This window comes from Equus quagga, chromosome 8 (genome assembly GCF_021613505.1).
Source record: "Equus quagga isolate Etosha38 chromosome 8, UCLA_HA_Equagga_1.0, whole genome shotgun sequence".
In the NCBI taxonomy this organism is placed as follows: Eukaryota; Metazoa; Chordata; class Mammalia; order Perissodactyla; family Equidae; genus Equus; species Equus quagga.
Window position 1 is genome coordinate 102,645,617 of NC_060274.1, and position 26,871 is coordinate 102,672,487.

Consider the following 26,871-nt stretch of genomic DNA (forward strand, 5'->3'; position numbering starts at 1 on the left):
TTCATTTGTAGGACAAATGTTTCATAAGATCAGTGACAATAAATAGCGAAGTTATAATGGGTCTTTGTTGGGTTCCTAGTGAATGTTTAGGTCAGTTGCTCTCATTCCTTCTCTCATTATCTTCTCCTGCCATATAGTTCCCTATTCCCCCCACTTCCAGATGGCTTCCAGAATAAAAAGATTAAAAAAGGTGGAGTTTTGGTATTAAAGCATCATTACCACTAGATATTTGTATAGTTGGTTTGTGATCTTCAGCAGCTCTTGGGGACATCGAAGTCTTGGTACTCTTTTCTTCTGTAGCTTGTTAGATCTGTCACCTGAAATTTTAGAAATGAATTTTAAATCCCTGCTATAGCCAGCATCATGCTTCAAGTTCCTAAAATTCAATAATTCCTTTGAAGTAGTTAATAATGGTGAAGAAGGAAAATTAATAGGCTTTTTCTCTTATTAGAAAGAATAGGCTATGTCAAGAATCAAACAAATGACAAATGAACAGCATGGTTATTGCAGAGCTTCTATTTTGTTCTTTGTTAAATCATGATTTTTGTCATAGTTAGACATTTACATAGGTTAAAGGCTGCGTAACTTGCAAATTTTATAAGAAAAAACTGTAACAACAGAATACTCCCTGACCCAAACACACATTTCTCTCTTTCACTAATTTTGGTAATTATTTTGGTATTTACCTCCATGTCCGTAAATAACATGCTGGATTTGTCATTTCATGGCATTTCAGTTTTAGGCTGTGCTTGTTGATTTCTGTTTTGGAAAAATGTTTTAACTCTCTTTGCTTTCTTTATCCATACTTCCTAATGATATCCTTTTTATTCCTATTCCCCAATATAATTTCATTTAATTTTGGATAGACAAATATTTTGTGTTTATGTTAGGATAATTGTGCAAATATAACTTATGGTAAAGCAACGTAGTAAACTATGCTAATTTTTTCTTTCTACATAACTTTTGTTCCCTGGTATTTATTGTTTTGTTGTTGTTTTTTGCTGCTGCTGTCTTGGTGCTTGGTTTTCTGTGTACTTCTTACTAACCCAACCCCAGTCTCATTGGCGAGCGTCTCACTCTGCTCTAAATATGTCATGATGTATCAGGTTTTCCGTCAATTTTATCTTCCTGAAGAAGTCTCTTCAGGAATCTTCTGACGAGCTGCAAAGCAGACTGGTTGCCCCTGTGCTCAGCGCACATTTCTTGTCCTGACGCCCCGGTCACCTCTCGTGGGTTGGCCTTCATGTCCTCTGCGCTGCATTCCTTCCTCTGCATTGGTTTACTTTCCCATTTTAGGGGAGCATGTCTTTCAGTAGCTTCCAGAGAAAGAATGCATGGAAAGTAAATTTTTTGAAACTTGTTTTCCTGAAAACATCTTTATTCTGCCCTCACATTTGATTGATAGAAGGCCATGCTTTGGTGCCTTCTAGCTTCTGATGTTGATGCTGAGAAGTTTAATAATATTCTGATTCCCAGTCCTTTACATGTAATTATTTTCCACTTCAAAAGCTTAGCTCTTCTCTTTGTCTGAAGTTCTCTGAAATTTCCAAACTATGTGCCTTGGTGTGGGCCTGTTTTCATCCACATAGCTAGCTCTACCAGTGGGCCCTATCAGGCTGGAAAGTTACATATTCTGTATTTCTAGTAAAATTTTTGAATTATTTCGTTGATAATTTATTTCCTTTCAATCTCGTTCTTTCTTTTGGGTCCTCTTATTATTTGGATGTTTGATTTTCTGAATTGGTCCTTAGATTTTCTTATCTCTTCTCATGCATTTCCTATTTATGTTTTCTAGCACTATTCTCTAGGAGATTTTCTAAATTTTTATATCCCAACATTCTATTGAGTTTTTAGTTACTACAAAAGAAAATATATATATATATATATATTTAAAATGCCTCTTTATCTGAATATTACTTTTTAAAATAGTATTATTGTCTCATGATTAAAATATCTCCTGTTACCTACTGGTGGATAGGTAATAGACAGGTACTGGGAATTACTTTGTCTCCTTACGTCTGCAAGATCTTTATTTTCTCCTAATTGATTTTTTAACGTGTTTTAAAAATGTTTGTTTATTTTGTTTTCGAACTTTTATTTTAGCAGTTTTCCTCAGATGCCTGGTAATCCTCATCAGTTCTTTAAAATTTATTTATTTTATTAACCAGTGGGGTCCTACGGGGTTGATCGGAGACCCCGAGCTCATGGCGGGAGACTGTGGGTTTTAGTGAAGGTGATTGGCCGGGCCATGCAGTTGGGAAAACTCTGACATCAGTAACTCTAAGTCTTTCCTCCTGGGTCTATCATGATCCCGAGAAAAGAGTCTTTCCATCTCCTGCCTGGAAGGTGAAGGCTTGGCTGCAGTATTATGGAGTCTTAGAGAAGAGAGAGGGTTGGGTTGGGAAGGTGCAGTTGTCTCAACATCCAGTATGTTGACAGTCACCTCTTACTCCTCTTTTTGGTTCATCTGTTGGCATCAGTAATTGGGGGATAATTACGTATGTGCCTCAGAGGGCTAGGGTAAGGATGAAGTGAGTCATTAAATGTAAATGCTTAGAGAATACCTGGCACAAAGTACGCGCAAAGTGTAGCTTTTGTTATTTTCTCATGTTTGGCAGCCTAAAGAGCCCATATTTGAAAATAAAATTTAATTATTTATATTTGCTTGTTTATTTTGCGGGAGATGATGGATATGGAGACCTATTTATTACTCAAAATAGACTTTCAAGCAGTTTTCCACTTTCAGAGGATGGTGCCACCAATTCCTAACACTTTAGAGGATTTAAAGCTTGTTCCTGGCTTTCCCTACGGCCAGTTGAGACTTCATTTTTGGAGAGTATCCTAAATCTACTTATTCATTTTCTTTAGGGCTGCCACAATTTTATGGCTATTCTCTTTTCTCCTGTTCTTCACATTCTTGTGAATGTGTATCTTTTAAAGTCTCTTTATTATCGTTTTAATGGGATTGAGGAAGAAATAAAAGTAGATGCTTGTATTTAATCACTTTTTATCCAATATTCCCTTAATATTTCTCCTAATGAAAGAACTGACACCAATCTGAGTGGTTTGGGCCCAGCCATTCTCTTTCAGATATTTTCAGATTACAGAACCTGAGGATATACAGGTACTACGTACTATATATATGTGCGGTGTCCTATACTATGTACTATAAGATCTCTCTCTGTCTCTCTCTCTACTGTGAAGTAAACATAAATAAATAACACAAGTAAGTGTTAATTTTTGTTTGAGTTATCATTAAAAAAATGATCTATCTTAGATAGATAGAGATAGATATAAAATGAGGATATATAGCTGCTACTGCCATAAACAGCATCCTGCTGGGTACATTTGTAATAATCTTTTCCTTCTCTTCTCTTCAGTTCCTAAAGAATCATGAAATAAATTTGGGTCGAGCTTGTAGCATTGAGGAGGAGCAGTAGAAGAAATGAAGAAAACATATTCCATCATCTCTGAACTATTCCAACATTTTGTTTATATCACATTATGTTCTGATCACACTGTAGAGAAAATTATCTCTCACCACGTCTGTTTCTAGTTGAACAAGAGTTTCTCCAAGGCTGGAAACTTTCTCTTCCAATTTTGCATCTCCTGAACCTTGTGCACTTGGCAGAAGGTTGGAGCACATTGAACAACGCTGAATAAAAAAGCCTGAGTGTCTAGCAGCCCCACATTTATCACTTGCAGGGCTGGACAGCTGTAATTTTTTAAGTAGCTGTTTGTTGGCAATAGATTTTGGCAGTGCCAACATATGCTGAAGTACGCCAACTTCATTTTAGCCAATTCATTTGCTTCAAGTTATTTAAAAATTGATGTAACTCACCACACGGCTGATTCAGATGTGACAATCATGATTTATTTTATGAGTAGTAAAAAATGAATGGGTTAAATGATTCAGTTTGGACTCTAGGTAAAAGAGATTTATTTGAGGAAGTAGTGAATGGGGAAAAATTCTACAAATATGACCTTAAATGCCTGATCATATGATAATTTTCCTTTCAAAGAGAGGAGTGATTATTAGAAGAGAAAAGCTGGAAGAGGAACAATAGAGAGGGAAAAACTCAAATGATATGAAGTGAAAAACTTTAAAGAAATTCTAAGAATGTGTATGTACTTTCCGAGAAACAGAGGAACAGAATTATTGATGCAAAAAAAGTACAGACCTTCCTCCTCCTACTCTTTCCTTGTGTGCTCACAGAGGCTTGAAAATAGAACAAAATCTAAAACTTAGTATGACACCAACGGTTAACCAGGAGAAAACTCATGAGAAAGGACAGTTCCCCAGGTAGGTAGAGCAGATGCTGGTGTTTGAGCTGAGAGCGTAGTTCTCTCAGTGACTCAGCAAATGTGTTCCAGACATACGGAGGATTCTTGGAGAGGGGATAGATGGTAGTATGGATTCAATGTTAACTATTGGTTTTGTTCTAAAGAAATTTCTCATTTTCTAGTAAGATGAGAAAAACAATTGGAATATAAGTATAAGAATAAATGTAGTAAATTTGAGCCAGCATTAAGAAGGTTAAGATGGTTTAAGGACTTCCTCACACAATCTTTTCTGGATAGAAGAGCTCCTTAGGAAATTTTGGAGGGAAAACTTGGCTACCTATTTTTATGTTTCTTCACTTTTTTTTTTTCACTTTTAACAGACCTATGGAGGGATTTATATACCAAAGAGTTCACTCACTATAAATGTACAGTGTGAAGGGTTTTAGTAAGATTATATACTTGTATGACAATCATCACAATGCAGTTTTAGAATACTTCCATCACCACTTCAAAAAGCCTTTGTATTTGTTTACAATCAATTGCAGCTCCCATTCCCAAGCAAACACCAGTTGGTTTTCTTTCTGTAGTTTAGATCTGATTTTCTAAAAATTTCCTGTAAATGGAATCACGCAATATACAAACTTTTATGTCAGCCTTCTTTCACTTAACATGATTTTTGAGATTCATTCTTGTAGTTGTCTAGTCAATTTATTCTTTTCACTGGTATTATTTCATTGTATAATGGTCATACTGCAATGGTTATACTGCACTGTATTTATCCATTCACAAATTGATGGACATTTGAATTTTCCCCCTGGTTTTTGCTATTATGAATAATTCAGTTATGAACATTTGTGCACAAGACTTTGTGGGGACATATGCTATTGTTGCTCTTGGGTAGATACCTAGGAGTGGAATTGCTGGGTTGTAACCATTAAACTCCTTTTTCAAAATGGTTGTACCATTTTCTGTTCCTATTAGAAATGTATGAGGGTTCTAGTTTTTCCACATCTGTATTAGTTTCCTATTACTGCTGTAACAAAACTTAAAGACTGACAGCAATACAGCTATATTATCTTATAGTTCTGGAAGTCAGAAGTTGTAATGAGTCTTATGGGGCTAAAATCAAGTTGTCAGCAAAGCTACCTTCCTTCTACAGACTCTAGGGAAAAACGTGTTCCTTGCCTTTTGTAACTTCTAGAGGCTGCCGGCATTCCTTAGCAATTGGTCTCACCTCATTCCAACCTCTGCTTCTGTCATCACATCTTTTCTGACTCCTACCCTCCTGCCTCTCTCTTATAAAGCCCTTTTAACTATATTGGGCCCACCAGGAAAACCCAGGATAATCTTCCCATTTTAAGATCTTTAACTTAATCATATTTGCAAAGTCCCTTTTGCCGTGCAAGGTAACATACACACAGGTTCTGTGGATTTAGACATAGAAATCTCTGGGTGGGGGGAGGTCATTATTCTGCCTCCCACAACATCCTTACTAACATTTGCTATCATCAGTCTTTTTGAATAGCAGCAGAATCATTCTCTGACTTCATTGTCATTTCTCTAATGACTAATAATGTTGAACATGTTTTCATGTGCTTATTAACCACAGGTATATCTTTTTTGTAAAATGTCTATTCAAATATCTTGTCGATTTTTATTGATTGGTTTGTTATTATTAACTAATAATGAGTTCTTTATATATCTCAGATACAAATCCTTTATCAAATAGATGATTTTCAAATAATTTCTCCCAATCTCTGACTTGTCTTTTTATTTCCCTAATAGAGTCTTTAGAATAGCAAACATTTTTAATTTTAATGAAGTCTAATTCATCAATTTTGTCTTCCGTGGAACATGATTTTGGTGTCCTATCTAAAAAAGGTCTTTAACCTAAGGTCAAAAATTTTTCTCCAATGTTTCTTTCTAGATGTTTCATAGTTTTAACTCATGTCTATGATCCATTTTGAGTACATTTTTTGGTATGGTGCTTGAAAATGTATTAAGTTCACTTTTCAAAATGGATATCTAATAGTTCCAGCACCTTTTCTTGAAAAAATAATCCTTTCCCCATTAAATTTCCTTGGCACCTGTGTCAAAATTCAATTGACCATAAATATATGGGCTTGTTTCTAGATTCCCTATTCTGTTACTGTGATCTGTATGCCTATTCTGTAGCTTTATAGTAAGTTTTTAAATTAGGTAGTATAAGTTCGTTAGCTATGCTCTGCTTTTCAAAATCATTTTGTCTAATTTAGGTCCTTTGAGTGTTCACAAAAATTTTAATATTAGCTTATTGATTTATCAAAAACAATCGCATCAGACTTTGATAAAGGCTTAATTGAATCTTTACATCCCTTTGAAAAGAATTGCCATCTTACCATTATTGAGACTTCCAATCCATGAGTATAGTATATTTCTGCATTTATTTAGCTATTCTTTAAATTCACTCGACAATATTTTGTACTTTCAATATACGGGTCTTATAATTCTTTTGTTAAATTTGTTCATAACTATTTTATTACTTTTGATGCTATCATAAATGGAATTGTTTTCTTAATTTCATGTTTAGGTTATTTATTGATAATAAGTATATGTAATCGATTAATGCATATTGACCTTGTATCCTGTGACCTTGCTAAAACTCACATCTTGGTTCTAATAATTTTTCTTTGTAGATCTGTTAGGTTTTCTTTGGTTTTTTTTAGTGAGGAAGATGGCCCTGAGCTAACATCTTTTGCCAATCTTCGTCTTTTTCTTGAGGAAGATTGTCATTGAACTAACATCCATGCCAATCTTCCTCAATTTTGTATGTGGGATGCCGCCACAACAAAGTTTGATGAGCTGTGTGTAGGTCTGTCCTCGGCATCCACACCCATGAATCCCGGGCCACCAAAGCAGAACACAGGAACTTAACCACTGTGCCACTGGGCCAGTTCCTCCTTAAAATTTTTTTTAAAAGATCATGTCTTCTGTGAATAAAGACAATTTGAATTTTTTTCTTGCCTTAGTTCATTGACTAGAATCTCATGTACAATGTTGAATAAAAATGGTAAGAGCATATATCTTGTATTATTCCTGAAATAGTCAGTCTTTCACAATTAAGCATGAAGTTATTTACAGATCCCCTTTGTCAGGTTAAGGAAGTTCTATTCTTAATTTGTTGAGAGTTTTTATCGTTAATGGGTGTTGGATTTTGTCAAATGCTTTTTCTGTATCTATAGTGATGGCCATGTGTTTTTGTCCTTTATTCTCTTAATACTGTGTTTTATATTAATTGACTTTTGGATGTTAAATCAACTTTGAATATCTGGAAGAAATACCACTTGCTCATGGTATGTAATCCTTTTTTATGTTCCTGCATTCAGTTGGCTAATATTTTTTAAAGAATTTTAACATCTTTTCATGAAGGATGTCAGGCTGTAGTCTTTCTTCCTAAGATATCTTTGGTATCATGTTACTATTGGCCTCATTAAATGAGATGGTGGTGTTCCCTCCCCTCTGTTTCTGAAAGAGTCTTTATAGCATTAATAGTATTTCTTCCTTAACGGTAAAGTCTTCTGGCCTGTGCTACTTTTTGTTTCATTGGAAGATTTTAGATTACAGTTCTATGTCTTTACTTGACATATATTTATTCAGATTTTTTCCTATTTCTCTTTGAGAAATTTTTGTATATATAATCTGTGTCTTTCTAGGATTTTTTCCATTTTATCTAATTTTTTCAATTTGTGGCATACAGTTCATGATATTTCCTTAATATTTCTGCAAGGTCTATAGTGATGTTCCCTCTTTCATTCCAGATTTTGATCATTTGTGTCTTCGTGTTTTTCTTGATCAGTCTAACTAAAGGTTTATCAATTTTGTTGATGTTTTTTAAAAAAGAATCATCTTTTGGTTTTATTGACTTTTCTCCATTGTTTTTATCCTTAATATTTCATTGATTTCCACTCTGAACTTGATTATACAATTCCTTCCACTTACTTTGGATCTATTTACTCTTTTTTAAGCTTCTCATGGTGAAAGTTAAATTATTAATTTTTAATCTTTCTTTTCTAATATGAGATTTAAAGATAAATACTAATTATTCAAGTCAAAAAGCTAAATACTGCTTTTGTTGAATGCATATACTTTGATACATTGTATTTTCTTATTGTATAGTTCAATATATATATTTTTAATTTCTCTAGTGATTTGTTCTTTGATCAAGCAGTTATTTTGAAGTATGTTGCTTATTTTCCAAATATTTGGGAATTTTCTCAATTTCTCTCCCTTATTGATGTCTAATTTAAATCTGTTGTGCTTGGAATGCATACTTTGTAGGATTTCAACCATTTAAAATTTGTTAATAAATTATTTTAAATTTGTTGTAAACTTGTTGTTTTATGGCCTAACGTATAGTCTACCCTGGAAAGTGTTCCATGTGCACTGGAAAAGAATATATATTTTAATACTGGTGAACTGAGTGTTCTATAAGTTACATAGATTATATTTATTGATAGTGTTTGTCAATTCTTTTATATTCTTAGTGATTTTCTGCTTAACTATTTTATCAATTACTGAGGGAAAGTATTAAAGTATCCAAGTATAATTGCTGAATTTTCTCTTTCTCCTTTCAGTTCTATCAACCTTTGTTTTTTTACATTTTGGGCTTTGTGGTTAAGTGCACATATATTTATAATTTTTATATCTTTTAGATGCTGCTGACCCTTTTAAGAGATGTCCCTCTTTATCTCTAGTAATATTTCCTGTCTTAAACTCAATTTTGTCTGATAGTAATATAGATACATCAACTCCACTCTTATCGGTTTTTTTTGTGTAGAATGTCTCTTTCCATCCTTTTACTTTCAACTCATTTGTGGTGTTTTTTTTTTAAAGATTTTATTTTTCCTTTTTCTCCCCAAAGCCCCCTGGTACATAGTTGTATATTTTTAGTTGTGAGTCCTTCTAGTTGTGGCATGTGGGATGCTGCCTCAGCATGGCTTGATGAGCAGTACCATGTCCGTGCCCAGGATCCCAACCGGCAAAACCCTGGGCCGCTGAAGCAGAGCGTGTGAACCCAACCACTCAGCCACGGGGCTGGCCCCCAACTTATTTGTGTTTTTGAATATAACGTGTCTCTTGTAGACAACATATCTTTGGACCTTGCTTTGTATCCAGTCTAAAAACCTCTGCCTTTTCACTGAAGTATTTAGTCAATTCGCATTTAATGCAATTACTAGTATGTTTGGATTTACATCTGCTATCTTGCTATTTATTTTTCTATATCTCATGTATTTTTTTCTCTGTTCCTCTTTTAAGTCCTTCTTTTGTATAAGAATTTTAATTTACCATTTTAATTCCACGGTTGTTTTTTTTCACAGTTGATTTTTTCATCTGCCTGTCTGTTTTCCTATCCATCTACCTATCTATTTGTGATTGTTCTTGGCATTACAATGTACTTCTTTAATTTATCTCAATCTACATGAGTTTAGTGCTGACTTAACATTTGTAAAATATAGCAGATTTGCTTTAATATAATACCATTTTTTCCTCCATTCTTTGCTATAATTCTCACTCACTCAACACACATACTACCCATACCAATAATAGAGTTTTATAGTTATTGCTTTAAACAATCTTATATTTAAAAGAAAATAAGAGAAGAAAAAAATATGCATATATAGCCCTTTATATTTACCTACCCATTTACCATTTCTAGTGCTTCTTATTCCCTATTGTGGACTCAGGTTAACATCTGTTGTCATTTCCTTTCAACTAAAGAAATTAGTATTGTTGTAGGCCAGGTCTGCAGGCAACAGATTCTTTCAGTTTTTATCTGTGAATGTCCATATTTCACCTTCATTTTTGAAGAAAAGTTTAGCTAATTCTAGAGGTCTTGGGTGACAGGTTTGTCCTCGTTGAACACTTCATCTATGTTATTTTACTGCCTTCTGATTTCCATTGTTTCTGATGAGAAGTCAGCTGTTAATGATACTGTCATTCATTCTCTTGTACATGTTGAGTTATTTTATTCTTACTGCCTTCAAGATTTTCGTTTCATGTTCAGTTCTCAGTAGTTTGATTATGAGGTGTGGATCTCTTTGTATTTGTCTAACTTGGAGTTTGATGAATTTCTTGGATGTATACATTACTGTTTTTCATCAAATTAGGGATGTTTTCAGCCATTATTTCTCCAAATATTTATTGTGCTCTATTTTTATTCTTCTCTCTTCCTGGAGCTGCCATTACAGATATGTTTATGTGCTTCATGGAATCCAACAGGTTTCTGAGACTGTGTTCATTTTGTCTTCAATATTTTCTCACCGTTCTTTAAATTGGGTAATTTCTGTTGATCTACTCTCTAGTTCTCTGTTTTTATCTTCTCTCTCAAATCTGCTGTTGAGCCCATCTTGTGAATCTTTTATTTCAGATATTATACTTTTAAATCTAAATTTTGGTATCGTTTTTTCTTTCATACTTTTAATTTCTCTATTGAAATTCCTTATATATTGAGTCATTGTTATCATATTTTCATTTTTTGAATGCAATTTCCTCTAATTCTCTGAACATATTTAAAATGGCTCCTTTGAAATCTTGTGTTATTCTTACCTGAAGCTCTAGTAGTTCTTCAAGAATAACTGTGTCTCAATTTCCCTGCTTTTGGTTGATTTCAAGACTTCTGGTTATTTTTGCCAGTTTTTTTCCCATTTTATTCTTATTTTTTTCTGGACAGGATTTGCTGACCTCCTCATGCTACAATAACAGAATTTCTCATCTGTTTCTTCTTGATTAATGGAACCCATGACTTACCCCTTCTATAATCGATTTGATTTTTTTTCTGGTCCAGCTTGGCACTTCAGTTTACCTTATAAGCCTAAGTGGGGAAAAGAAATAATGTCCTTCCCTATGGTCCTGCTTTACCAAGCAGTCATTGACTAGGGAATGGTAAGCGCTAGCCATAAAATAGTCCTCTAATGTCTCTGTAACACTTACTAAGTCTTTTCCTTTGCACTTAAGGACCACATTTATATAATAAAGATTATTGTTTTTAATCATATACCTTAAAATCTGAAACCACCAACTGAGGAGATAAACTTTCTGGAAACATGAGAATGAGGGAAGAGAAACATAGTGAGGGTAACGATTAGCAGCAAGGCAGATTTAGGAACCCATCGCAAAGCTTTATTTCATTACTGGGCTATGGATCACTGTCCTCATAAAAACATTGATAGATACATTTAATAAATTCCTTGAAATAGGAGGATACTGAATCATCATCCATCATCTCCAGTGGGCCCTACTGAAGCCCTTGGACTATAACTATAACAAATTACTTCCCTCAAATAATGTAGAATCTTATCTTAAAATATGTATGCCTGTATCTCCTTTTTATATCACAAAATAATTTCCTCAAGGATAGGAGCCACTACTGTCAAATTTACTTTTTTAAAGCATCTAACAGTGCCATGTACAACTGAGTGCTTTATTCTTTTCTGATGATGATAAATTTAACAATACCTTTTAATAGAAACTCAAGCATATACAGAGATGAGGTACTTTATCAGCAACAGGGCCATTATGGAGCATGCAAAGAATTCTGGGAAAGAGAAAAATTAAACATTATTTCTACTTGGTAATCAAGGGGTTATTACTGGGATTCAGTTTAGGGGATGTTAAATCAAAGATTTGGGTAATAGCTTAGGAGTATAAATGTAGGAACAAAAGCTGAGATCTTTGAGTGAAGTATGAGGGTGAGATGGGGACACAGGCAAACAGAATGAAACTGGGATACAATCCATGAAAGAAAAGATGGGTGACACACAAGGCAAAACTGAGTCTAGGATTCAGTCTACTCATGTGAGTCAAGAGTGGAGCAGCAGCAAGAAAAAGGATCTAAGTGGAGACTGAGGCAGGGGGTGGTCTGGGGGATCTGAACACGTGCCAGAGTCACTGGGAACTGAGATTTAGGGCCAGAAAAATCAGTCACTGGGAATATTCTTCCACTAGGGGAACTGGAATTAGCCAGGGGCCTTATTAATTGAAGAATTGTGGAACAAGAGGAGTGAGGTTTGTGACAGGAGTAAGTTGATGCTGAGCTGAATATCACAGGAATACTTTTAAGTAGGTTCTGTCTAAGCAGCTGTGAAGACGGATGTTGGCCCAGTCAGCCAGACAGGTTATAATCACTATAATTCAACTTTTTCTACATTTCCTAAGTTTTGTCCAGTCCACAGTATCAAGTCGATCTTTCTAACTAGTATTATATATGTTGTATTTCAAAAGTATTTTTGGCACAACTCAATCTCATCATTTCAGGACCTCCCTAAAAAAGAGCTTAGATCATTTATCCCCATAAGTACCCCATATTTTTCTGTGTTAATGGTAATAGGATATCCAGTCATTTCATGAGGGGTAAAAGGGACCATGGGAAAATTTATTTGAGGCTAAATTTTGTTACCTAACAGTGCTATAAAAATTTTGAGTTGATTTGTCTTATTTAAATATAGCATTGCATTTCTTTAGAAAGTATTTTTCCACTCTTCCTTGTTTTGGCTTAAAAATTGATACATTTTTAAAGTCATCCTGTATCTTACTTCAAAATTTAAAAGACTGCAGTAAGATTATTTAAAATATTCTGTTTAATTTCCAGCTTCTAAGATGTTAGAATGTATTTTAAGGTTCTAGTTTAACTACTAGTTTAACATTTTGAGACAAATGAAAGAAAATTGGAACTAAAACTTCAATAATCATCATCTATTCTGGGTTACCTACTTTACCAATTTGTGTGCCAATGTTTGGGCTTTTCTTTATGCTTTAAGAAGTTGTTTGAGGCTTCTAAAGAACATGGCCCCTTCATCAAGCTCAATAAATGTGGCTTTTACCAGGGGATCAGTGGTTTACTTGGCACCATTAACAGGGTTAAGATTTACTCATTTAATCTGTTCACAGAATTGGTACAGATTTAGCAGAACTATAAACCCTTATGAAGAGGATCACAAAATGAATATGAGAATGGAACAGTTTCCTCACAAAGGCACAATAAAAAGACCACATTTTTCAACATGGGAAGGTAAAACTCAGGGGTCCTGTTACCAAGATTCTGGTTCTTGATTGAACTTCTTTCCCTGACTAAGAAAAATTATCGTCTACGGCTAGAGAGGAAAGGTCCCCCATCCCTCCTCCCCACCATCCTGTTAGACTCTCTAAGAATGAAGCATTCTTCTGGTGTCCTAATCAGGCCAGAAATTGTGGGCTTCTGGGAATAGTGAGAAAGGGATGGTTCCCAACTCCACAAGAAGAAAGATAAGAGTAGAACGAAGAGAGTTTTACCCAAATGAGGTTCTGTCTCAGAGGAGAAAAGGCCTCAGACCATTCTCAGCATCTCTTGGGGCCCTCAACAAGCTCTCCCTGGGCTTCCATTGCCCTTTTCTCTGCAGTAACAGAGTGGCTTTCCTCTGTCTTACATAGGACAGTTGCCAGTCTTGGACGGATTTCAGTTGCTCCTGGCAGCAGTCACCTCACCAGTTCGTGTTCTGCCCAGTGTTGCGTAACCTCTAAACAAGCCTCCTGACTTGAGCAGTTTCTGACCATTTTTCACCACCACCTACACCTTCCACCCACCCTGAGCGTCAGCTACGAAGTTTGGTAATGCCCAGCTAGTTCATACAGGATAAGAACAAGGTATACAAATTTATAAATAGTGTGGATTGTACTTTTATATTAAAACCCAGAACACAGGCATTCTCGAAGCCCAAAGGAAAAAACGCCCACAAGGATAACACCACCACTAACAATGATTCCATTACAAAGTAATCACTACTTTATACAATGGATAGTAAATAGATAAAGTTATGGTCAATAATTTGTCCAAGAGGAGATTTATATATACATTCAAGAAGAGTTTTTACTCAGTTTGTGGATAAAAGACATATAAATGACTAATAAAGGGAAATGAAAGATTTCAAAAATATCCCTGACATCTGAAAGTTGAATTCGTGAGGGGGACGTGCCATGATCTCTGTAAAGCTTCACTTAGCCTCGTGTGAAATGGAATGCTGACACAAATTCAACACTACTCTTGCCCACATGGAATGTTTCATGTCTCATGAGTTCATATATCAAACACTGCTGGGACTAACAACTTTGGCATCTGATAGAACAGATAGTCATACAGAACAGACACCCTTACCAGCATGGTATTGCTGAGGTCTAGGCCCTGGGTGTGTTCATGCCACAGGTTCCTAAGAGGAGTCATCGGAGACTAGGATAAAATGTCTGTTATTCATCTGGCCTCTTAAAACATGATAAGAGCTGGACACATTCATCTCTGTAAACAGGTGAATTGTCCCAATTATTTTGAGCCTTGGTTCAATTACTTTCCCTGAGAAGAATCAACAATGCCATTGTACAATGATAAGGCATTTGATTCAGCAGGAAATACAAGAAGAGAGAAAATAGAAAGTTTGAGTTCTGAGCTTTGAGTCGAGGTACCAGTCTCTGGATGACCTCAAAATCTTACGTGGTATATAGAGATATAATCTATACCATATATTATGTAAGAACATTAGAGAGAATGACAATTCTCATCATTATTACAACAATGGATAAATAGATTGTGATCCTCCTTTTAAACTACTAGCATAGGCATTTAAGAATAACATCAGTTTACTTTTTCCAAAGTTCACCATGTTCATATATATTGAATAGAAACCTTTTATTAAGAATATTAGAATATTTTTGTTTATTTGGATTACTTTTATTAAATGTAAACTATGTTGAGGAATTCACTTTTGACTTTATACAACTATGAATGTTAAAACAATTATGTGACTTTTATTATCAGCAAAACAGATTTCCATTTTGAAAGGAATAACCAGTATATTCCTAAAAACCAAATAAAGGAGATTTTGACATGTTTCTGTCAGGAAGCATGTCTAATCTAAATTAGACGGATGTGAGAAACAGAAGGACAAAATGTAACAGTCAAAATATCTCAGTTTGTGAGTGTCCAAATATGTCAAAAAGCTGTCTGCTCTTTCTGATGGTTGATTAATTTCTTTTCCTTATGACATCATGCCTGAGCTTGCAGAAGATAATGACTCGTGCAGAAATGACTCTGTTAGTCAAAATTGAAAAATCACTGGGTTGTGGCTCTAAGAGATGAGATGAAAAGATGACCATGGGCCTAAGTATAAATAACCATGCTTTTTTCACCAATCACAACTTTTGTAATTAAGTTGTAAAATTCAGGGTAACATGAGAAGGGAATGTCACATGGCTATATATACTTAAATCATTGAACATGTTTCTTAAGATTTAAAAGGATTTGAATTAAAAGGAAAATTAGATTGTGAAGGCTATGCAAGTTATTAAATTCCTTTTCAAAACATGCTTCTTTATACAAGGTACATGTGAAATATTTGCCTTCTTAGAATTTAAAAAATCAATTAATTCCTTTGGGATTAGTCAAATGGCTAATATAGAGGACTAATGATAATTTTTGATTGTATGTATAAATCTGTGTATTCATAAACATACATATCATTTTAGGGAAATTCAAAAGGAATTAAATTATCAACACAGTTTTAAATAGTACTTAAAACCCCAAATCAAATTCCAGAAAGTAGAGAAAAGAATCAATCAGAAGATGCCTTGGAGGCATCTTGGCTTTAAGAAATTTGTTTTGATGTTTTATAATGGCATCAAGATCAGGTTCCGGTAAGGAAGGACGTTTTTGACTTTGTTGTGTTGTGTTTTTGTATTTGTTTGCTTAACCCATGTCAGTGCTGTTGGCGGGGGGGAAAAAATGTAACGAGCTCTATGCATTTGAGGAAGGACACAAAATATAGCATTTCTTATTCAGTTGGGTGTGCTTAAGTGAGATTGCTCAGGTTTTTAAACATATGTCTGAAAAAATGCAGTGGAAGTAAAGTTTAATTCACCAATGTTAGTATTTTCTATGTTGATTATTTTTTCATATTCTTTCCCACGTATTAAGCTGCTTCACAAAATAGTGTTTACCAATAACTTTTCTGAGAATAATATTCACTCTTTTGGAAATTTTTTTCCTATAAATGGTATAAAACATTTAGTTTATAAGTTATAATACACGTGTACATCCTTATAACATCCATTAAAGGAAAAAAAAACTTTTTAAGTGGTATTAAAAAGCTTTAAGAAGAAACTGAGGGGCTGCCCTGGGGCCCAGTTGTTAAGTTTGTGTGCTCTGCTTCGGTGGCCCAGGGTTTCCTCAGTTCGAATCCTGGGCGTGGACGTGGCACTGCTCATCAAGCCACACTGAGGTGGCGTCCCACATGCCACAACCAGAAGGACCCATAACTAAAAATACACAACTATGTACCGGGGGGCTTTGGGAGAAAACGGAAAAATAAAATTTTTTTAAAAAAAAGAAGAAGAAGAAACTGAGTTTCGGTATTTAAAAACAATATTTGAACAAATATATTTTTAGTGATTCCAAACATTTTTGTGGATGTTACTTCAATTCTAAAATATTTTTGTAGATGCTATCGGTGGTTGGCTATTACTTTGTTCACATATTACCCAATAGAAAACAAGAACCCTCCATACTAAGGAGAACATACCCAAGTTGAGAAAGAGATGAACTTCCCAAAGAGTTTAATCAGAAACGCATAATTGGGAGCTTTCCTAACCACTTCTGGTTTGGCGCTGCCTGATTCAAATAGATTTTTGCTCAAATAAACTCTTAAAATTTTTAATATGCCTCAGTTAATCCTTTAACAGTTCTATCAGAAGAGAGAAACAAAGGCGACCCCCCCCCCCCCCCCACTCCCCCGCAGCCGCGAGGAGACTGAGCACCCAGGTACCTGATGAGCCCCTGGGCTGGCTGCTTTCTCAAAGCTGCCTCTGGAGCTGCTAAGTCCCTCCTCGGATCCTGGGTCCTAGTTCTGCAAGCTTTTGCATTACGAGCTTTCAGATTTTATTTGAGCCTTTTTTTTTTTTTTTTTTTTACTTACTGGGTCTAGCTTAAAAACTAGACTGGGTGTTGGGACGGACTGGGTTCCGAGATGGACGGGGTCTGACTTAAACTGGTCCACTGCGAAGCCGCCAGCGCGAAGCCTCAGGTGAATAAAATTTTGTTTGAAGCGTGAATGAGTAGGTTTAACTTTTGAAAGTGAATCTTGAATTACAGTGGCCAGAGTGAAGAACTTCTAACCTTCTTAGATAAACGTATCCATTTACGAAGTCCCCTGGAGAAAAAGGAGTCTCAGCTAGGGATGCACTATAAAGGGTAGAGGGAAAATTATTCCTCCTCTACAGTTTCTGGTGGCCAGGATGAGACCCACTGGGATGCCCACTCACTCCACAGAGCCTGCATACAGCATCCGGGGAAAGCTGGCAGAAACCAGCAAAGGGTCAGAATTTTACCAGTCAGCTCTCTATCTGTGGTATCTGGCAGACAGAGGAGGGTAAAATTTCACATTGTCCCTTCATTTCCAAATTCAGATTGGCAGAAAAAGCATTGGTTATGGATCCTTTCTCTCTCAGGGACAGCTATTGCCTTTTTGTTGGCTTCATTTTGTGTCCTGAGAACTTGGCTTGGCAATCGTCAGATTGGGGGCCCCCAAAATATGGCTGGACAGAAATGTAGGTTGCACTGCGTTTGCAGCTAGGATCCTACCAACATTTCCAGCTCTCGGGGGGCTTAGGTCTACGTCTTCTTTCTTTTGGTTATCTTTGGGAGTGGCTCTGGATCTTGGGAGGGTAGTATCTTTTGCACCCTCTTTGGGGACCCTTTTGTGTCCGTGATGTTGTTCACTACTGCCAGGAATATTTCCTGTTTGTTCCAGCTGAGACCTGACAAGACATTAAAAAGGATTTTTTTTCCAGTTTATTGAAATATAATTGACATACATCACTGTATAAGTTGAGGGTAAACAGCATAATGATTTGACTTACATGTATTGTGAAATGATTACCTCAATAAGTTCACTTAGCATCCATCATCTCCTATGGATACAATAAAAACAGAAAACAATGAAAGAAAAAAATTTTTTCCTTTGTGATGAGAGCTCTTAGAATTTACTCTCTTAACAATTTTCCTGTATATCATACAGCAGTGTTAACTATAGTCATCATGCTGTACGATACATCCCTAGTACTTATTTATTTTATAACTAGAAGTTTGTGCCTTTTGACCATCTTTCTCCATTTCCCCACTCCCCATCCCCCACCTCTTAGTATTATTCTCCTAATAGTTATCATTGTAGACTCCATGGTGTACCATGCTCTTTCAAAGGCTTAAATGGCCATCAGCAGTACATCAGATGGTCTCATTGCGCTTGGAAAAACAAACAAAATGAACAGCAAAACGAACACTTCCAGGGATCTGACATCATAACTTACGAGTTTCACAATGAAACAAGAGCCATTTAACTCTGATGTGACTTCAAGTGGAGCTATAACCAAATTTTTGGTCAGTCTCTCATGTGTGAAAGGATGACCAAAAGGGGGGAGTTGTTAATTAAACAAGGAGGCTGTTAACTGAGGTGGCTCTTGTGCCGTGGCAGCATCTGAGAGCAACCCAATATCTAAGCCTGTAAATGACTCAAGATTATGAAACTAAAACTCTAAGGATAACCAATCACAAACAGCTAACTAGACTTTACGCCATAACCAACCAATAATTGCCTTACTTTGCTTCCACCTTTTCTCTATAAAATTCTTTCCCCCAGCTCCCATTAATGGAGCGCTCCTAACCACTTCTGGTTTGGTGCTGCCTGATGGGAATTGACTTTTGCTCAAATAAACTCTTAAAATCTAAAATCAGCAACAATAGCAGAAACTCCTTATTACAACAATGTTTCCTATTGAACCGATAGAGATCCTAAACAAAATGTTTCGTGATAATGTAAGTACACAAATAAGTAAATTGACTGAAGAAAATGGCAGACAAAAGAAAAGACATATATCAGATACCTATTTCATATGGCCTCTGGCTGTTCAGAATTAGTGGTTGCAGAACTTTAAAACATTTGTTAAGAAAATTAGAAAGTTATTTGTTTTTATTGTTTTAATAAATATTGAGTGGATAGAAAAGGATGCTTATAAAATTTGTGTGAAGTATAAAGAATTATAAACAATGAACACCTGTGTCTCCACCATGGTTTAAGAAGAACATAATCATAACCTTTGAAGTCTCCTGCGAGCTCATTACTTCCCAGTTCTTCCTCTTTCAGAGCTAACAGCTATCTTGTATGTGATGTTTTTCTTTTCGTTTCTTTTTTTCTCCTATTCTCATGAATGCATACAATGCCTTGGTGTTTTAACACATTAACCCCAGAGGAGTTGCAATTTCTTGATGCTATTGACCTAGTTTTTCTAGCTCACAACTGTTTCCTGGGCTAGTGACTGATCTCTAGGGTAAAGCAGGGTTTAGAATGCTTTCTCATTTGTTCCATGTTTTTATTTTTTTCTCCTGACGTATGGCTAACTGAAAAAGTCAGCTATGAGATTATCTTATATTTTAGCACCAAGACCTCTCAGTTCTAGGTCTTAAAGGGCTAAGACCTTAATTACTGATAATTTCACAAATAATAGCAATTTATTGGTACAAAGTCCTTTTTGTCTTTCAGTAAAAATATTTGGAATTTTTATTATCAGTTAATATCACAAGTTTGAAATTAGTAGCACATATAAATTCAGCATCTTTTTATGTTCTGTGTGCCAGTTCAGTTCTAGGAACTTTCCATATATTCTCTTATTTCATCTCATAAAAATTCTTTGAGGCGGGGGCCGGCCCTGTGGCGCAGTGGTTAAATTTGGATGTTCCGCTTTTCGGTGGCCCCGGGTTTGCCGATTCTGATTCTGGGTGCGGACATGGCACTGCTTGGCAAGCCATGCTGTGGTAGGCGTCCCACGTATAAAGTAGAGGAAGATGGGCATGGATGTTAGCTCGGGGCCAGTCTTCCTCAGCAGAAAGAGGAGGATTGGCAGTAGTTAGCTCAGGGCTAATCTTCCTCAAAAAAAAAAGAAAGAAAGAAAGAAAAGAAAATTCTTTGAGGCAACTATTATTTCTACCATTTTTTGTCTTATGAGAAAAATGATGCCCAGAGAATTTACCTGATGTTCTAGAGTCAACAGTAACAGGCAGAGCTGTGATTTCAACACTAGTCTCCAGAAGCTAAATCTACTCTTTTTTTCCACTGTAGAAGTGATTTTCAGACCATCAACCTCAGCATCTCCTGGGAACATGCCATAAATGAGTTCTGAGGTCCTGCTCCAGATCTGGGGTGAGACTGGGGACAGCAATCTGTGTGTATCCTCCAGATAATGTAAGCTAAAGTCTGAGAACTGTTGCACAAACACACAAAAGTACACAATTTGGCCTAGCCAGGTGGATGACTGGGTGAGTTAAATGACTTTCATCACTGGAACATATGTAATACTCATAAAATTTTCAGTTGCATTTTTTTCTCAAAATATGAGCCTCTGTTTTGTCTATTTGTATAGTCCTATATTTGCATCAAATTCAGTTTTGGTCTTTTTTTTTTTTCCATAACCATATCTCCATCTCCAAGTGTCCAATATTATTTTCAATGTATTTTTGAAATTCATTATTGCTATGGCTTGACCTGTCTTTATTTGATACCTAATTATGTTAAATTTTTCTCTTTATTAGTTTATGATAAGTCTTCATGCTTTGGGATTAGGTTTTAACGATAGTAGCCCAGTTCGAAGTGCAACTAATTGTATTATTTTTGCCACCTCAGTAAACATAAATGAGTACATCAATTTATTCCTTTTCCCCAGGAATCCTGGGACTAAATCACCTTATTTTGTTAACTTAACAAGTATTTATAAAACAACCAGCATGAGCCAGGAACTGTTTTAAGTGTTTGTTATTGATACTAAGCTCCTGGTTATTTCTTTTAAAAGCGTAAATAGTATCTATAAATAATTTATGGCATAATAACCATTATCTTTGTGAATATCATATCATTTCTTAAAATTGCCCATATTTTTTGTTGTTCTATAGGAAACATTTAATTTTCAAAGGCTATTTACCTAGAATCCCAGACTCTTTTCTTCTTATCTCTTTAAAAGCGATACTAAGATTTATTAAGCACTTGCCATGTCTCAGGCCAGGATGCTTTTTGTTCTCTTACTTTTCCATTGGCACACTTTGTTTTTTCATGTGGATTCGAATTATTGCCTGGGGTCACTTGCTTTAAGTCGGAAGACTTTCTTTTATTATTCGTTGTAAGACAGGTCTGATATCAGCAAAGCCTCTTAGTGATTTTTTGTTCAATCTGTCAATGTTTTATCTTCCTTCTTTTATAAAGGTTGGTTTTGCTGGATATAAGATTCCTAGTTGACAGTTATTTACTTTCAGCGCTTTGAGTATATCATCCCACTGCCTTCTGTCTTTCATTGTTTCTGATGGAAAATCAACTGTTAATCTTATTTGTTTCCTTGAATGCACTTTCACAATTTGCTCCTTGTCTTTCAACATTTCAACATATGATGAGCTTCAATGTGGATCTCTGTGTAAAAGTTTGTTCCACTGTTTGGATATATGTATTAATGTTTTTCATCAAATTTGGGGAGTTTTCAGCCATTTTTTTAAAAATATTTTTTCTGTCCCTTTCTTTCTTTTCTGGGTACTCCGTTTATGTATACTGTGGTGCACTTAATGATTCTTCCATTTCTCTGAGGTTCTGTTCATTTTCTTCATTCTTGTTTCTCTCTATTCTTTAAATTGCACAATGCCTATATATCTTCTTGATCTATCTTCAAGTTCACTGATTATTTTTTCTGCCAGCTCAAGTCTACTATTGAGCTCCCTTTGGTGAATTTTTCATTTTGGTTATTGTTCTTTTCAACTCTGGAATTTCTATTTGGTTCTTTTAAATAATTTCCATGTCTTTATTGATGTTCTCTGTTAGATGAGATATTGTAGTCCACTTTAAATTCTTTAAGCTTGGTTTCTTTATGGTTCTTTGAATATATTTTTAATAGTTGATTTAAAGTTGTTGTTTACTAGACCCATCATCTGGGCTCCTTTAAAGGCAGTTTCGGTTTCCTGCTTTTTTCTCTGTATGTAGGTAACATTCCTGTTTATTTGCCTGTCCCATGATTTTCTTGTTGAAAACTGGACATTTTAGATAATATATTTTAGCAACTGTGAATACTGCTTCCCACCACCCCTGCCCCAGGGTTGTATTTGTTGTTGTTTGGTTGATTATTTGCTTAGTAACTTGGCTGAACTAATTCTGTGAAGTCTATTTCCCAGGCTGTGTGCAACATTTGATGTCCCTGCTCAGACTTATTTTTTCTTGTTTTTACCTTTTAGTCTGGTAAACTAGGGCCTCTGTACTGGCATAAGCCACTTATTTGTTAAATGTTGTATGTAAGCCCATTTAGTCAGTTATATTTTTACCCTTTAATGATGGATATATATGGTGGCTTGGAAACTGCTATCACGGTTCAAGGATCTTAAGTGTGATTGCCCCATGTTCTTCCAGGGTCTCATATCCTGGAGGTTCCCTTTCTGATCATTCCTTAGAAGCCACAGGCTTGGGTATGTAGACATTTTTCCAGAGTATTAGGACGACTATGATCTAATTTTTAAGCCTGACTTCCTAGAAGTTACTGCTGGGTCAGAGTGGTTTTTTTTTTAGTCAGTGTTTAGTACAAGGTTTTATTTAAGCCCTTAGTGCCAGTGAGGCTTCTGTCCTGAGTTGATGGGAACTGTGGAACTAGAATGACTTTTCAGAACTGTAGCAAATTGAAGCCTTTATATTGCACCATTAGCCAAACATTGGCTATGTATCATTCTGGTGCAATATTGGTGATTGACAGTGTTGAACCACCTGAATCTAAAGTTTATTGTCATCTCTGACTTTGTTCTTGTCCAAAATTTGATGTACCATTTCCATCTGATAATGAACTCCTGCTGGATCCCCCCAAATCTCATGACATGGTGGATCTGAAAGAACCTAGCTCTTTAACTTTGGTTTTGGTCTCTGAGTTTTCCTTACTAAATGCCAAGTCATTGATGGAATTAAGAACATATTTTAAAATATTTTATCCAGTGCTTTTATTTTTTAGCAGAAAAGGTCATTGTATGTCTAGTCTGTCACAGTAAAAGATAGGGGAATTTCAGGTATGGATTTAAGAGCTGGCACTGAAATGATAAGTACCATTTTAACACTATCATTAAGAGCTTTTTGCTACTCTTTCCCTCTGACAAAATAAGCACTGTCAAATCAAAGTTCTCCAGGAAGCAGACACTAAGACAGAATTAGAAGTGCCAGAGAATTATGAGGAAAATGCCTGGGCAGAAGGAGAAGAAGCAGGGGGAGGCAGGGAGAGTCTTCAGACACAATGCATGTCTGATACTTGTGAAAAGAGAGAGGGAAGGAAGGAAGATTTGGTAAGAAGTTCAGACTTCACTGCAGCTCTTAGAAAGTGTCAGCCAGGTCAAGGGGCAGGGGGCACATGGCTAGAGGAATGATTTTTCACTAGACAAGCGCTGCTTAGGGCAGCAGTGGCCACCATACTCTGTCATCGTCTAGGACCATCTGGAGAGAGCACAGTCTTAGAATTTGTGCTACAGCAGATCCTAATGGTACAGCAGCTGGACGCTGTCAGCTAACTACACTCCCCACAGGAGGTTCTCTCTTGAAGAGAGGGATGACTGGTGTACCTCAATGGCTGCAGTTACCCCACTCTATCCCATGGGGCTTATACTGCTGCTTCTCCAGCTCATTTTACTGGGTTAGTATAGGTGGTTTCTATTCCAAATACCTCATATTTAAGATTCACTGAATGGTCATCCCCTCTTGTCTTTTCTGGGTAACCTTACTCCTAAATGTCCACTGCGATTTATGGTGGTCAGCCATTTCAAACTGTAACACCATTCTTTTTAACATACAAAGGACTCTGTATTTAACCGAAATTCCTACTAAGAAAACAACAAGTGTGATATCTCCTATTTCTCATTAGTGTGGTGAAGAGTTAGAATGCCAGTGAATCTCTCTATGATTTTTCATTTTCCCCTACCCTTCCTGTTATAAACTACACAAATCTTTATTCTTGGCCTCATTGATTGTTCTTGCTGTCTCAGGTTACTTCCATTCCCAGGTCCATCTGATCTCTCTCTTATAAAAAGATGGAAAATGGGACTTTTGCTCTTATCTTGGAATTGAGCCCAAACTATAAAGCGTGATCAGACAACTATCCTCTCTACCCTCTTAATTAATATAAGAAGAGGGAAAGAGAGCAGTCTCAATGAGACTGTAGTTCCTTATTCCCTGTTTGAGGTCAGAGAGGGAGGCGAAAAGACCTGAGAGAGCAACAGCAGAAAGACAAGCTGACATTTTAGGATTAGCCAGGAGCGATATCCCCCTTTGCCTTATTTCATAATGGCTGCTGAGTAAGGACAGCCTTCAGCTCGCTGGTGTTGATTTTGTGTAAAAGAAAGTAGAGAGTGCTGATTCCGGCCTAGCTGGAGGATTCCTCCACACAGAGTTGACACTTTGTCCTCAGTTTGAAAGAGATTTTGCTTACAGCTACATTAGCATAACAAAACCCAGCCTATTCTCATTCTCCCTCTAGCGTTTTCCTTGTAGCATTTGTACAATACTGGAAACTCCACCGTTTACACATTAGACAGACCTGCTTAAAAATCTTCAGATAGTCATCAATCTATAGACAGCTGAGAGAAGGAATTTGAGAGTTTATCTTTTCTCTTTCTATGCCATGAAACAGATTCAGAAAAACTTACTGCTCTGTGTCATGGGTCAGACAACATAATAAGATTTCAATATCGGCTCTCTTCGAACTAGTCATTGGACAGTCAGAGCTGATCAGTTATACAGTAAATCGTTCTTGGCACCAAATCCATTATTTATTCTCTCTCCATTGACAAAAACACAAAGCCCAACTTCTTTATGTACTATAACCATTAGACACTTCTAATAATTTCCGGCTAAATTAGTTCAGAAGCCTAAATTCTATTTTAATCACAGAGTGATTTAAAATTCTTCGTTAGAGTTTTGGTTTCAAATGTCAAGCCAATTAAATGAGTCATTTTAGATAGTTATTTCTATTCATTATTAAATAATTGTCTTTAATCTATAACTCTTTGCAAAGTATTTTTCCTAATTACTTACCATACAGTAGCTGTCTTATAATCTAGCATTTTTTTCCAGTCAGCATCTTAATGTGTTAAAACTACCTACTACTTATGTTTAATTGTTAAAATAAAATATTTTTCCTCTTTCTCTTTTGCTTTCAAGGCTGCGGTTTGTATAGAAAATAATTTTGAGAAAGAAAAAGACCTTCATTATATTAACATGGTTTTCTTTTATTTTCTATTACATAGTTATTTTTCTATTTATTTTCTTTTATTTTCTGATGGTCACTAGAATCATTCAAGTATCAGTGTGATAGATTCATGTCCATTAAATGAATTTATCTCTCCTTTAAACTACTTCTAATTTTAAAAAAAAGAAAAAAAATTTACTCATGTGAAAATGAGTCTTCAGATATATTCTAAATGAAAAGATTTGACCAAATAATGAAAGATACATGTTTTCTAGGAAATATCCCAATTCCGTTTTCTCTCTATCTTCTTTATATGTAATGGGAGAATATTACATGGACATGTTTTTAATGGAATATGAACAAACTTTCTCAGATTAATTAATCATCCTCAAATTCCATGTGCCACAAAGTCTGTTTAGGGTCAAAGTCCATCATCTGGGTTTCAGGTAAAAATTGCTCTCCTCCTATTTCATAAATATGGAGAAGTGGGTAATACCAAGTGGTAGGGAGGGTGTGGGTAAAAAACTCTCTTACACTGCTGGTGGACAGTTGAACTGAGAGAGCAGTTTTAATAGGTTCTGTAAGGACCAATGATGATAATGCTCTATGGAATGAGGAGTATGATTACTCCAGCTCTCTGTACCTGAGTTCCAAAACGAACAAAATGATAACAAATATAGGAAGTTACTGACAGAGGTATAGAAGGAAGTTATTTCATGTTTCTCTTCCTTTTTCACTTGTTAGTAAGGTTGATATTCTAGGAGTGGTCAGAGACCGCCTAGTATTTTAGCTGGGCATGATGAGTGTCACCATGGCCAAAATTAATACATCTTGGCTTTGTAGTTCAAAAATAGAGCTTTTTCAATTTACAGAGGAGTTGTGGGTTTCTAGGAAATTAATTCATTTTGAAAAAAAAATTCCCAGAAAAAAATTATAAATAAGAGTATGAGCATACTTAATTATTAAATTTTTATTTATTATAATGTGTTAGAATATCTACGTGATATGAATTACAACTCATAGTTCGAAACACGTCTTCTCCTGTTGGCTCTCAACCATTTTTCCGTACTCTGAAGCCCATTTTTAGTGGCCTGGAGATTACAATGAGTAAAATCAGGTTAGTTAGAAGTTTACTTATTCTAATTTTTTCTCAAACTCTTAGAGTAGGTCACAAGAAGTGATGGAATTTTGTCTCTATAATCCTTATCTTCCAGCAGAGGGGAGTGTATACACATATGCCTTCACAAAAGGAAGAAGTGAGGCCTAATTCCTGATGTGAATCAAGGAATGGTGTGTCCA

General features: G+C 35.7%; 1 long non-coding RNA gene across 3 annotated transcripts in view; it reads right to left on the reverse strand.

Annotated features, from left to right (window-relative positions):
• Positions 1–234: 234 nt before the first annotated feature.
• Positions 235–26,871, reverse strand: part of LOC124244122 (uncharacterized) — a 37,940-nt gene continuing 11,303 nt past the window's right edge. For 2 of the 3 annotated variants that reach the window (XR_006889888.1, XR_006889889.1), the window contains exons 3-4: positions 18,199–18,249; positions 18,034–18,096 (exon numbers count right to left, since the gene is read on the reverse strand). This is a non-coding gene — a long non-coding RNA (uncharacterized LOC124244122). Of the gene's footprint in view, positions 318–18,033; positions 18,097–18,198; positions 18,250–26,871 lie in introns of those variants that run through there. The other variant, XR_006889890.1, reaches the window with a different exon arrangement.